Source organism: Eubalaena glacialis, chromosome 2 (genome assembly GCF_028564815.1).
Source record: "Eubalaena glacialis isolate mEubGla1 chromosome 2, mEubGla1.1.hap2.+ XY, whole genome shotgun sequence".
NCBI lineage: Eukaryota > Metazoa > Chordata > Mammalia > Artiodactyla > Balaenidae > Eubalaena > Eubalaena glacialis.
The window spans coordinates 140,117,933-140,132,942 of NC_083717.1; the positions used below are offsets into that span (position 1 = coordinate 140,117,933).

Sequence of the window (15,010 nt, forward strand, 5' to 3'; positions counted from 1 at the left end):
TATACACATATCAAATCACTATGTTTTACACCTTGAAACTAACGTCATATGTCAATTATATCTCAATTAAAAAAAAATCTAATTGGCAATAGCCAAACAATAAAATAGCTAGGAAAAGCTAACAAAAGTTCAAAACCTATATGAAGAAACAACAAAATTTATTTCAGCAAGATAAAATATCTTGTTAAAACAAGAGCTGAATAAATGAAAAAACAAAGCAAGTCTGAATGTAAAATTTAAAAAAAAGAAAAAGAAAGAAAAGGGAAAAAGCAGGTAAATTTCTAAATGTTAACTGACTCTATTCCCCTGTCATTAAACATAAAAACCTTATGGGAAAAAATAGAAATTCAAATAAAATTAACATATACTTGTCATAAAAAAAATCTATTTGTGGGGCACTATGGATAACAAATGTGTAAATTTCAGAATGAGATAGACAAAAGTTGGGAGGCTGGTTAATTTTCCCCTCCTTCTCCTGCTTCAGCCTTGTCCACTTGGGTATCCAATGTTCACAGTGTCAAGCTGCCTCTCAGTCACTGCATTGTTAGCATGCTGTCTCTGTGTGATTCTTTACTTAACATATCAAGTTCAGCAATGGCTTCATCAAAAGCTGACTTAACAATCTAAGTCTATTGACAGATGAATATGTAAAGAAAATGTGGTATACATATACAATGGAATACTATTCAGCCATTAAAAAGAAGGAAATTCTACCATTTGCAAAAACATGGATGGACCTTGAGAGCATTATGCTAACTGAAATAAGTCAGACTGAGAAAGAAAAATATCATATGACCTCACTTATATGTGAAATCTAAAATAAACTCATAGAAACAGAGTCAGAATTGTTGTTGCTGGGGGCAGGGGCGTAATTGGGTGAAGATGGTCAAATGGTATAAACTTTCAGTTGTAAGATAAATAAGTTCTGGGGTATAATGTACAACACGATGACTATAGTTAACAGTACTGTATATTTAAGAGTTGCTAAGACAGTAAATCTTAAAAGTTCTCATCACAAGGAAAAAAAAAATTATAATTATGTGAGGTGATGGATGTTAGCTCAACTTACTATGGTAACCATTTTGCAACATATACATTTTTTAAAGCTTTATGTTGTACACCTTAACACATATAGTGTTATGTGTGAATTATATTTAAATAAAACTGGAGGGGAAAAGAGCTCTCTTTGCAGATTTAAATAAAACTGGAGGGGGAAACAGCTCTCTTTGCAAGAGAGCAGGCTTTTTCCAGGAAGTTTAGAATCGCACAATAGAACACAGAGAACTTACGGCCCAGACCCAATACGATAGGATGTTCTTGGTTGCATTTTCTGTTTCTGACTTGGAAAGCTTCTTGGTAGGCTTGCTGTGACTGATCCATAATCCTTTCTTGTCATCACCAGCAGTAAACTGACCAAGTAACAGTAGTAGGCTCCTTTCATTTTCAAGTAGAAGACTTTGCTCTGGGTTTGTGAAACACTGGGTATGAAGGATTTTTTCCAAAAGAGACAGCAAATCATTTGCAGATATCTCGGAGATCACTTTCAATTTTCTCTCTGTATTCTCAAGCCATTGGAACCTTCCATCATTTTCTCAGTACTTGAGACAACCATCCAAGATGATCTATGGGCTCCAGAACATTTTCATAAGCTACTGAGAGAAGATTAATTCGGCTTCTTGCTCAGTTACAGACTTCATGCAGGCTGCCATGTCAACATATCACTCAGCTTGCTTGCTCAGTTTGGCCTCTGCACCAGCATGTTTTCATTCGTGACTGGAAGTTTGTGCCAGAAGTGGATGGTGGTGGATGGAGAGGAGTCCTGCTGGCTCTGAGCCATGGCAGTGGCGAGGCTGAAATTGTCCCTGGATCTCGCTGCTCACAGGCTCTGTGTTTCTGTCTTCAATTTGTGGCAAAGTGAATATGAAAGAAGTAATAATTGTGTTACGCCTTGGTCCTTAAATTCATTATAGCAGCTTCTTTTTCCTTGTGGAAGATGATTCCAAACTGATCCTATGAACTCTTGCAGAAATTTCAGCTCAGGAAATGATAAATGTTTATCCCATCACCAACCTCTTTAGTAAATTTTTCTCCAGTCTTTTACAGGGTTTGGGAATAATTCTTACTTATTCAGGTGATTGCCTGGGTTTGACTGCCTTGGGTCTCTCTGCTTCCTTCTAAATCACTTTTACCACAAGTACTGTAACCTCCACAGTTACAACAAAGTTGTATATAATACAACAAAAGTTGTACATAATCAGCATTTCCTATAATTAATGATATCACTTAATTCTTAAATTCACCTCTGTGGACAAAGAATGTTGCCTGTGATATCAAAAACAATAGACGTTGCAGCCATCGAACCACTGGCCACTGCAGCAGCCCCCACACCCTGAGGGGATTCAGGTTGGAGAAAGCAGAACACTGGACCTAGATAATTAAGGTGCCTATCAAAGGAAGGATTTCAATGAGCTCAGACTCTCTTGCATCTTCCCATACATAGAAAAGCACTAAATTCATGAATGTGAGATTTCTGGTGTTTCTTTAATTAATAGTAATCTTTTCATGTTCTAACTACCTGGTTTTTTTGTTTGTTTGTTTGCTTTTTGGCAAAAACTCCTGTATATTCTTGCTCCTCCCTTACCTCTTCAGAATAGTCCCTCAGGGCTATCTGAGAGCCTATCTCCCCGGCTTAAGTCCTCAGTATATCTGCCAAATAAAACATAATTCTCAACTTTTAGGTTGTGCATTTTTTTTCAGTCAATACCTAATTAATGCAAATATTTCAAAAAATGAATGTTTTTCTTGAAAGTAACATGCAGTTTACTCAGCCATTGAAAGGAATGAAATTGGGTCATTTTTAGAGACATGGATGTACCTAGAGAGTGTCATAGAGAGTGAAATAAGTCAGAAAGGGAAAAACAAATATCGTATATTAACGCATATATGTGGAATCTAGAAAAATGGTATAGATGATCTTATTTGAAAAGCAGAAACAGAGACACAGATGGAGAGAACAAATGTATGGATACCAAGGGGGAAAGGGGAGGGGGGTGGGAGGAACTGGGAGATTGGGATTAACACATATACACTATTGGTACTATTAGACAACTAATGAGAACATAATGTATAGCACAGGGAACTCTACTTAATGCACTGTGGTGACCTAAATGGGAAGGAAACCCAAAAAAGAAGGGATACATGTTTATGTATAGCTGATTCATTTTGCTGTACAGTAGAAACTAACACAACATTGTAAAGCAACTATACTTCAATAAAAATTAATTAAAAAAAGAAAGTAACATGCAGTATGTACTTTTTATTCTTCTACCCTATGTTAGAAGAATGAACAAAACTTTAAGTTACTCTCTTCAGAATATATAATTTCAACATGATAATTTAGCAAAATGTGGCATAAAATTTTGAGATTAACATATAATTTGTAATTTTATACATTAAAAAATCCACAAAATAAAATATTTTATAATTTTTGAATATATTCATAGTAAAGCCAACTGTGTTGAATAATTAAAGTCAGATATATTAAAAGGACAAAAAATTAGAATCCATTTAGCTGTCAGAAAAAAGAATCATTATTACAAAACCCAAATCATCAAAAATCACAATAATGAGCCTCAAGTAGAACTATTACGTTGCATTATGCTGCAGTATTTCAGGTCCTTAAAATAAGTAAAATTGCATGTATTTTAATATAAAAAGATACCATATACCCATCCTCTAAGTTATTGCTTTCCATCACGATGATGGATTTATGTTAATCGTTTCATCTTCTTTTGAGTAGTTAAATCTACAATTGTCAAAAACAGCAAAGGTTAAGTAGACTAGACTTCTGAGTAATATTCTCAGAAGAATCTGTTGACCAAGATGGCCTGAGGCCTTTAAAGTTCCCCTCAGTTTGACTAAATTGTAAACAGGTTTTTTTTTAAGACTATAAACTTCTGACCTCCCTTTTCTTAGATCAAGTACTTTAGAAAGCTTTCAATCATAAAATATTTCTCTGTCACTTTGAGACATAAATTTTCTCCTAGCCTTTTGCCCATTTTACAAATCAAGAATGTCTTTCTCAGGGACCTGGGAGCCATTCCTTTGAAATGTAATCATCAAGAAAGATAGGGACACTATCTCCCAGTCTTTGTGGGGGATAGAAGCCTATCTTCCATAAGTTCCAATTAGCAAACACAGATGGCCTAACACATTGACCAACCTCCTCTGAAGTCCTCCAGTACTTTTCCATCAGCTTGCCCCAGGGCTTAAAAATCCTCTGGCCTTTTGTTCCCCAGAATTGGGTTTAATCTCTCTACCCTGTTGCGATAGCCTTGAATAACGTCTTTCTTTCCTGCTTAACTCTGTCCAGTACAATTTTTCTTTGACACTGTTTATAGAATTTTTCACCTTATCCAAGAAATGTACTCATTACTTGCCAACTTTTTGCAAGGTCCTATCTTAGGCACTATCAAAATGAATGCTCCCCCTTAGAGATTACTTTTGAATGTAAATATAGTGTCCTAATCAAGACTATAATTTAGAACAAGTTTGTCTCCAGTGTTTTTAGGTTCTTTGTTATTACCTTCTCTAGCTAAAAGGAGTGTGTTTTCCCTACATCCACGTACTTCAGAAGAACACATGGAGTTGCAGAATGAAAAAAAAAAAAAAAAAAGTCCAAATCCTCTAGCCAAACTGACTTATTTTCTTAGAAGTTTTATGGTTTTAGGTTTTATATTTAGGTCTATAATCCATTTTGTGTTAATATTTTATATAATGCAAGCTAAAGATCAGAGTTCATGTTCTTTGCTTTGTTTTGTTTTTGACATATAGGTATCCTATTATCCCAGTCTATTTCTTGAAAGCAATGACCCTTTCTCCAGTTAATTGCCTTTGTGTTTTTGTCAAATATGTTTTTCATATGTATGAGTCTATTTCTGGACTCCTCCTTCTATTCCGTTGCTTTATTTGTTTAGCTTGATGCCAATACCACTCTGTCTTGATTATTGTAGCTTTATAATAAACCTCGATATCAGGTAGTATTAGCCATTCATTTTTTTTTTCTTTGTTAAGCATCTTTAAATTTTGGGGCTACATGTAGTTCTGTAAGCAGATAGGGTAGAGGGTCCCCAGAGAAAGAGAACCAAGCTTAGCTTTCTTGACATAAGAGAAGATATTTTTGGCCAAAGACATTTTGTGATCTAAGCCTGGCCACAATGCTTGTCCTTGAACAGGTCCCAGCAATTAATAACCTTAAGGGAACAAAAGAATGTAGGAATAAAGGACTGTTATCAGGCAACAACAGTAAAACAGTAAAGATAATATATCAGTTGTAAAGACCCCCAGTTCTGTTTCAATGTTAAAGATTAGCCTGAAGTGCTCAACCACCAGATCAACTGGAAATTAAGGGAGGACGATGTTGACCTTTTCTGACCTTCCTGACTTCAATCAACTAAAGCTTAGACTCTGAATATGAGTCCCTTCGTGAATATACATGTACCCTTAGCTTAAAACTTCCCCAACTTTGCTGTTCAGAGAGATGTTGCTTTGGGTAAGATCCCTGGTGCTCTCCTTACTTGCTGCAAGTAATAATTCCTTCCTTCTCTTGATCTTTCACTTGGTTGTGTCTTTTGGCTCGACCCCCACAAAGAGGCAAACCCAGTTTTGCGATAACCATTCCGTAGCATTTCTATATGAATTTTAAAGTCAACTTAGTAATTTTTACCAAAACAAATATCCTGCTAGGATTTTGATTGTGAATTTGTTGTTCACAGTATTGATCTTTCAGGCCATGAGTATGGTATATCTTTCCATTTATTTAGGCTTTCTTTAATTTCTTTCTGTAACATTTTATAATTTTAATGTATATATCTTACATATTGTCAGATTTACCTCTAAGTATTTAATAACTTTGATCCTATAAGTGGTATAGTTTTTCATTTCAATGTGTGAATATTTATTGCTAGTAATATCAAAATACAATTATTCTTATGTATTGATCTTGTTTCTACATGCCTGATAAACTTATTTACTAGCTTTAATATAAAGCTGAATAGAAGTAGTGAAAGACATCCTTGATTTTTGTCATAGGGGAAAGCATTCTCTCCTGATCATAGGGGAAAAGAATTCCTTCTTTCATCATGATGTATTATGTTAGCAGTGGGATTTATTTTTTTTTAATTGGGGTATAGTTGCTTTACAATGTTCTGTTAGTTTCTGCTGTACAAAAAGATGAATCAGCTGTATGTATACATATATCCCCTCCATCTTGGAACTCCCAACCAACACCCCATCCCACCCATCTAGGTCACCACAGAGCACTGAGCTGAGCTCCCTGCCCTATACAGCAGGTACCCACTAGCTATCTGTTTTAAACATATAGTGTATATATGTCAATGCCAATCTCTCAGTTCATCCCACACCCCCCTTCACACACACCCCCCCCCACCGTGTCCACTTGTCCGTCCTCTACGTCAGTGTATCTATTCCTGCCCTGCAAATAGGTTCATCTGTACCATTTTTCTAGATTCCATATATATGCGTTAATATACAATATTTGTTTTTCTCTTTCTGACTTAATTCATTCTGTATGACAGACTCTAGGTCCATCCACATCTCTACAAATGACCCAATTTCATTCCTTTTTATGGCTGAGTAATAGTCCATTGTATATATGTACCACATCTTCTTTATCCATTCCTCTGCTGGTGGACATTTAGGTTGCTTCCATGTCCTGGCTATTGTAAATAGTGCCGCAATGAACATTGGGGTGCATGTGTCTTTTGAATTATGGTTTTCTCAGGGTATATGCCCAGTAGAGGGATTGCTAGGTCATAAGGTAATTCTATTTTCAATTTTTTAAGGAATCTCCATACTTTTCTCCATAGTGGCTGTATCAATTTACATTCCCACCAACAGTGCCAGAGGTTCCCTTTTCTCCACACCCTCTACAGCATTTATTGTTTGTAGATTTTTTGATGATGGCTATTCTGACTGTTGTGAGGTGATACCTCATTGTAGTTTTGATTTGCCTTTCTCTAATGATTAGTGATGTTGAGCACCCTTTCGTGTGTTTGTTGGCAATCTGTATACCTTCTTTGGAGAAATGTCTATGTAGGTCTTCTACCCATTTTTTGATTGGGTTGTTTGTTTTTTGGATATTGATCTGCATGAGCTGTTTGTATATTTTTAGAGATTAATCCCTTGTCAGTTGCTTCATTTGCAAATATTTTCTCCCATTCTGGGGGCTGTCTTTTCATCTTGTTTATGTTTTCCTTTGCTATGAAAAAGCTTTTAAGTTTAATTAGGTACCGTTTATTTTTGTTCATTACTCTAGGAGGTGGGTCAAAAAAGATCCTGCTGTGATTTATGTCAAAGATTGTTCTGCCTATGCTTCCTCTAAGTTTTTTATAGTGTCTAGGCTTACATTTATGTCTTTACTCCATTTTGAGTTTATTTTAGTATATGGTGTTAGGAAGTGTTCTAATTTCATTGTTTTACATGTAACTGTCCATTTTTCCCAGCAACACTTACTGAAGAGGCTGTCTTTTCTCCCTGTATATTTTTGCCTTCTTTGTCATAGATTAGGTGACCATAGGTATGTGGGATAATCTATTGTCTTTCTATCCTGTTCCATTAATCTATATTTCTGTTTTTGTGCCAGGACCATACTGTCTTGATTACTGTAGCTTTGTAATATAGTCTGAAGTCTGGGAGCCTGATTCCTCCAGCTCTGTTTTTCTTTCTCAAGATTGATTTGGCTATTCAGGGTCTTTTGTGTTTCCATACAAATTGTAAATTTTTTTTGTTCTAATTCTGTGAAAAATGCCATTGGTATTTGATAGGGATGGCAAGACTGTTACAAGAGACAAGGAAGGACATTACATAAGGATCAAGGGATCAATCCAATAAGAAAAACATAACAATTGTAAATATTTATGCACCCAAAATAGGAGCACCTCAATCCATAAGGCAAATGCTAACAGCCATAAAAGGAGAAATCGACAGTAACACAATAATAGTGGGGAACTTTAACACCCCACTTACACCAATGGACAGGTCATCCAGACAGAAAATAAATAAGGAAAGACGAGTTTTAAATGACACAATAGACCAGATAGACTTAATTGATATTTATAGGACATTCCATCTGAAAACAGCAAAATACACTTTCTTCTCAAGTGCACATGGAACATTCTCCAGGATAGATCACATCTTGGGTCACCAATCAAGCCTTGGTAAATTTAAAAAAACTGAAATAGTATCAAGCATCTCTTCTGACCACAACGCTATGAGATTAGAAATAAATAACAGGAAAAGAAACTGTAAAAAAACACATACACAGGGAGGCTAAACAATGTGCTACTAAATAAGCAAGAGATCATTGAAGAAATCAAAGAAGAAATCAAAAAATACAAAGAAGGGCTTCCCTGGTGGCGCAGTGGTTGAGAATCTGCCTGCCAATGCAGGGGACACGGGTTTGAGCCCGGGTCTGGGAAGATCCCACATGCCGTGGAGCAACTGGGCCCGTGAGCCACAATTACTGAGACTGCGTGTCTGGACCCTGTGCTCTGTGACAAGAGAGGCTGCGATAGTGAGAGGCCTGCGCACTGCAATGAAGAGTGACCCTCGCTTGCCACAACTGGAGAAAGCCCTCGCACAGAAACAAAGACCCAACACAGCCATAAAAATAAATAAAAATAAAATTAAAAAAAAAAAATACAAAGAAATAAATGACAACAAAAACACAATGACCCAAAACCTATGGGATGCAGCAAAAGCAGTCCTATGAGGGAAGTTTATAGCAATTCAATCCTACCTCAAGAAACAAGAAAAATCTCAAATAAACAACCTAACTTTACACCTAAAGCAACTAGAGAAAGAAGAATAAACAAAACCCAAAGTTACTAGAAGGAAAGAAATCATAAAAATCAGAGCAGAAATAAATGAAATAGCAACAAAAAAAACAATAGCAATAATCAATAAAACTAAAAGCTGGTTCTTTGAGAAGATAAATAAAATTGATAAACCTTTAGCCAGACTCACCAAGAAAAAAAAGGAGAGGATTCAAATCAATAAAATTAGAAATGAAAAAGGAGAAATTATAACTGACACTGCAGAAATACAAAGGACCATAAGAGACTACTACAGGCAACTATATGCCAATAAAATGGACAACCTAGAAGAAATGGAGAAATTTTTAGAAAGGTACAAGCCTCCCAGACTGAACCAGGAAGAAACAGAAAATATGAACAGACCAATCACAAGTAATAAAGTTGACACTGCAATTAAAAATCTTCCAACAAGCAAAAGTCCAGGACCGGATGGCTTCACAGGCAAATTCTATCAAACAGTTAGAGAAGTACTAATACCCATCCTCCTCAAACTCTTCCAAAAAATTGCAGAAGAAGGAACACTCCCAAGTTCATTCTACGAGGCCACCATCACCCTGATATCAAAACCAGACAGAGATATCACAAAAAAAGAAAATTACAGGCCAATATCACTGATAAACATAGATGCAAAAATCCTCAATAAAATACTAACAAACAGAATCCAACAACACATTAAAACGATCATTCACCATGATCAAGTGGGACATCCCAGGGATGCAAGGATTCTTCACTATATGCAAATCAAACAATGTGATACATCATATTAGCAAATTAAAGAGTAAAAACCATATGATCATCTCAGTAGATGCAGAAAAAGCTTTTGACAAAATTCGACACCCATTTATGATAAAAATTCTCCAGAAAGTGGGCACAGAGAGAACCTACTTCAACATAATAAAGGCCATATATGACAAACCCACAGCAAACATCATTCTCAATGGTGTAAAACTGAAAGCACTTCCAGTAAGATCAGGAACAAGGAAGGATGTCCACTCTCACCACTCTTATTCAACATAGTCTTGGAAGTCCTAACCACGGCAATCAGAGAAGAAAAAGAAATAAAAGGAATCCAAATTGGGAAAGAAGAAGTAAAACTGTCACTGTTAGCAGATGACATGATACTATACATAGAAAATCCTAAAGATGCCACAGAATACTACTAGAGCTAATCTATGAATTTGGTAAAGTTTCAGGATACAAAATTAATGCACAGAAATCTCTTGCATTCCTATACACTAATGATGAAAAATGTGAAAGAGAAATTAAGGAAACACTCCCATTTACCATTGCAAAAAAAGAACAAAATACCTAGGAATAAACCTACCTAAGGAGGTAAAAGACCTGTACTCAGAAAACCATAAGACACTGATGAAAGAAATAAAAAGTGACACAAACAGATGGAGAGATATACCATGTTCTTGGATTAGAAGAATCAATATTGTGAAAATGACTATAGCAGCAGGAGTTTTGTAGATGTCTTTATCAAGTTTAAGTAAGTTTCTTTCAATTCCCAGTTTGCTGGTAGTTTTATCAGCAATGGAGTTTGGATTTTGTCAATTGCATTTCTGTGTGTCTTTTGGGATGATCGTGTATTTTTTTCTGAACGTTGGTTAGTTATCAAATGTGCAAACAACCTTTCCTTCTCAGATAAAATCCACTTGTTCATGATATATTGAACTTATGTATTATTAGATTTGGTTTGCTAACATTTTATTAAGGATTCTTTTTTCATCTATATTCTTAAAGGATATTGTGTAGTTGTTTTATTCTTTTTGTTTGTTTGTTTGTTTTTAAATGTTGGTGTCATCAAATGAATTGGGTATTATTCAGTCCTCTTCATTTTTCTAGGGGAGTTTATGCAGAATTGATATTATTTCTCCAAATGTCTGGTAGAATTTCCTCGTGTTTTCTTTGTGTTAAGAAATGCAAATTCAATGCAAATTCAATTCTTTAAAATAGATATAAGGCTTTTAAGATTATCTAATTTTTCTTGAGTGAGCCTTTAATAGTTTATGTTATTCAAGGAATCTATTTTCTCTCAGTAGTCAAATATATTGGCATAGAGTTGTTTATCATATTCCCTAAATATATCTACTGAATCTGTAGTGATGTCATCTCTCTTTATTCCTAATTTGTGTTTTCTCTCTTTTTTCTTGGTTAATCTAGTTAGATGTTTATCAATATTATTAGTCTTCTCAAAGGACCAGCTTTTGGTTACATCATTTTATCCTGTCTTGCATTTGTTTCAGGCATCCTACTCTGTCCCTGTTAATCCATCTTGACCAGAAGCAGAGGTCTTAACATGTGTGTTTTATAATTGATTTGAATCCTTTCTTGATAAAGTCAGGAAATAAATTCACACCCACTCAACACATTCACATATGTGCACGTATACACACACACACACAAGTAAATGAACAAAATCTAAATAACTATTCTCACCATGTAATGTCTTTTCTTCTCATTCAGCTTAATGCTGTAATGCTAACTTCTATTACTCCTGGACCTCTGTATCTTACTTGCCCTGCCCATTTCAAACTAATACCATATTCTGTCACCTCACTTTTCATTTGCCCTCAGAACACATATTAATAGGTATTCGTCACTCTAGACTATTGTTTAAGCCAACAACATGTCATAACCTTTAGGTCTGTCATTTCCCAGAACCACTGTTTTCTCAATATGTCTTATGCCATTTGCCCCATAACCTGACCTAAGTATGCCTATCCTGACTGCAAGAATTTTGATAATATCTATAAAATATCATGATATTAAGAAAACTTTTGATTCTGAGAAAGAACACATATATAATTTAGGGGGGCAAAGAGAGTATACGAGAAGACAACCACAAGGGCAAAAATGCAGAAATAGTGTTTTTCAACTAATGACAATATAATTTAATGTAACTTTTTATCCTTTGTAAGTGAAACCGAGTAGGACCCTTTGGGGCTCCTGGGCATGGAAGCCTTTCTGTGTCCCCCGTTCCTTATCTTTAGGGAACAGACTCCAGCCTCCATGACCTTCCCTAAGTCCCAAAGGACAGATTTAACAGTTGCTACAAGGAAGGGAGGGGATGCAGAGACAAGGGAGGAGTAGCCAAAAAACAATAGTGCAGGCTTGGGACAGTGTCCTGGTTCCACCTCAAGGGATACACATAACAATATCTTTGAGCTCTTTACAGAACTAAAACCCCCAACAAATGGATGATGTCAGCATTCTTCATTCCAGAGGAGACCACCTGAGGCCAGATTAAAGGAGTGCAGGTCCTACACACACCCTAATCTTATCAGCAGCCCCACCCTTGAACCATTGCTATAAAGCTCCTCACCAAATCCACCCTCGTTGGGACACACAGTTTTTGAGGCAGGAGCCTGCTGTGTCCCCCTTTGCCTGGCAAAACAATAAAGCTATTCTTTTCTACTTCACCCAAAACTCTGTCTTCAATATTCCATTCAGCACCAGTGCACAGAGGCTGAGTTTTCGGCATCATAAGTACCATTACTAACATGATTTTTGAATGTCAGACTTTTTGTGGAAAAGTTATGTGATGCTATTAAATTCAAAAGAACAGCATGTTCATGTTCATGATTCATATTCTCTGAAGGAATACTGACTTTGAAAAATATGAGATTTTACATAAGTGCTGCCATATTGCTTTATTCTTAATGAAAATATATCCATGTTTTATCTCAAAGATTTTTTAAATAAAATGTTTTTTGAAAATAAATAATACCCCAATTAGATTATATAAATCTATATTTACCTAGTCATGTATGCCTAATTACAATTTAGGAGCATATATCCAAAGCCAGAAAGAAAAATCTGTTTATTCCCAAAATGGCCTTTGAAGTTGGTGAATTATTTCATTCAAATATATTGTGAGGACACTTATCATCCTACTCAGTTCTAAACAAATTCAGTGACAGCTTTCCAAAACTTTTATAGAAAATATACAACAATCTTAAACATAGGCCCATTCCTCAGTAAGAATATAATCTGATTTCTCTCCCAAGCAGAGTTAGAAGCACCCTCATCTCTGTCCCCAGTGGTACTTTGAACTGTCAGGGAGGAAAAAGTTTTCCTCTACTCTTCTAGGTTCTTCTGGCTGGTCTAAGAATTAACTTGACATAGGACAGATTAACAGGAGAAAACCAAACAAAGTTTAATAACATATATACCTAAGAAATCCAGGAAAACTGAGTAACTCACAAAAATGGCCAATGTCCTTACCTTAAATACCTTCCTCACCTAAAGAGGATGCTAGGGTGGGGAGAGTTAGCTTTGGGAGGTTACCAGGACTGGCAACTGGGTGACTGTGATGCAGATTTAAGTCCTGCCTTCTCCATTGATAAGACTTTTGAGAGATTTGGTCATCTTCCTCTTCCAGGACAAAGAGGGAGACACCCTTACAAATGGGAATTTCCTGTACAAATGTAAATGTTTCTTACAAAGGGGCAACTCCTACTTGGTCTTCAGAGCCTTTCAGAGTGCCACTTCTCAGAATGTAACCGGCTAAAAATGATGAATATGCTAAAGAGATATATTTTAGGGTGGCAAATTTTCCTCCCCTGCAGAACAAATTCTTTCTATTTCAAAAGTGCTTGCTTGACTCTATAGTTTATGTTTTGTTTTTGTTTTTAAGTAGTGAGAAATAACTCTCCCCAACTAGATTAGAACCTCTTTAAAGGTAGGGAACATGTTTATTTTCTTCTTTATCCTTAGGCTCTGCAGGGTGTCTGGCCTATGTTTAGAGACTCAATAACTTTCTACTGAGTCCATGAATGAGTTAGAGGATAAATAAACAAAATAATAAATAGATTTAATACAAATAAAGATATCCTATGGCTTCACAGAAATCCAACATTCACATCTCTTTCATATAAGTACATTGTTTTTCAGGATTTATTTTCTTTTCAGATATAATATAGATAATAGATATATATGATATATATATTAATAATTAACTATCTCAGAGATACTGTTAATCAGAACTCATTTCTTCCTTCCTAATCAAGTGCGTGACTCAGCTCCTAAATTATCCGTGGTAAAAAGGTACTGGATCTAAAACAAAGGTGTCTGAAATTCTTTGACCAAATTTTAGCTCTGAAACTATTCTTAGAAAATGGTCGTTGGGCATCCAAAAAAATCAAGCCACTTTATTTACTTCATTTTTCAAAGTAAATGGATCTGTTTATGTTAATAGAAACTAGAATATGTGGCAGAGAAAATGCTATTTATTCACCCAATTATTTCATATTCTTACAAGCACAGCTAAGCTTCACTTCCCAGCCTCCCTGCATCTAGAGACCATCATATGGACAATTCTCTCCGACAGAATGTGAGCAGCTGGGTTGCATCACTTGTAGCCTGAGGAAGTAAAGATCAGGTGCGCCTTTTCTGTGCTCTGTGTTCTCCTTCCATGCTGTTGGAATAGACTCCAAGATAACGAAGTTGCAGGATGGAAGGGTTTGGGCCTCTTAGCCCCTACCTGGAAAGGAGATGTGCAGGACAGCAGCTCAAACTGCAACTTGCTATAGCCTTAGCAGGAAGTACACCTTTGTTATTTAAAGCCACTGAGGTAAGAGTTTGATTTTTTTTTCCCCTCAGCATAGCTAAAGCTACTTTGTCTAATAAATTTAAAACTCACTAATATTAAGTAAAATAACCTCTGCTGTTGGAATAATTATAATTGCAATAAGTATAATTTGAGGGATAAATCCCTTTATTTTTCAATAATATTTTAGATTTAGTAACTGACTCAATGCCATAGCTTAAAACTTGTTCAGATTGTTCATTTTTTTAAAAAGCTATATGATTATATTTTATCTTCTTAATTGGAAATAAAGGCAAAAAGCAAAATTGCAATGGAATAATAATTACTAAAAAGTTTCTACGGGGAAAACATTTTCTAAGGGGAAAAAATATTACTTTGGGTGATGCTATTCTCACCTCTCTTCCTTCACTGTCCCCTTAGTATTATCATAAACATTAATGACACTGACTAAGCTTCTTCGATTTTTCTACTCCTTTATGGAGGTTTGCCCTCTCCACAGTATTTTACTTTTAATAAACGCCCAGGGAAGTAGATTGTCCAGCTGTGATAACACCTGAACTGA

General features: G+C 35.6%; 1 pseudogene; it reads right to left on the reverse strand.

Moving 5' to 3' along the window:
• Positions 1–455: 455 nt before the first annotated feature.
• On the reverse strand, positions 456–1,742 carry LOC133085438 (14-3-3 protein zeta/delta-like; annotated as a pseudogene).
• Positions 1,743–15,010: the final 13,268 nt, after the last annotated feature.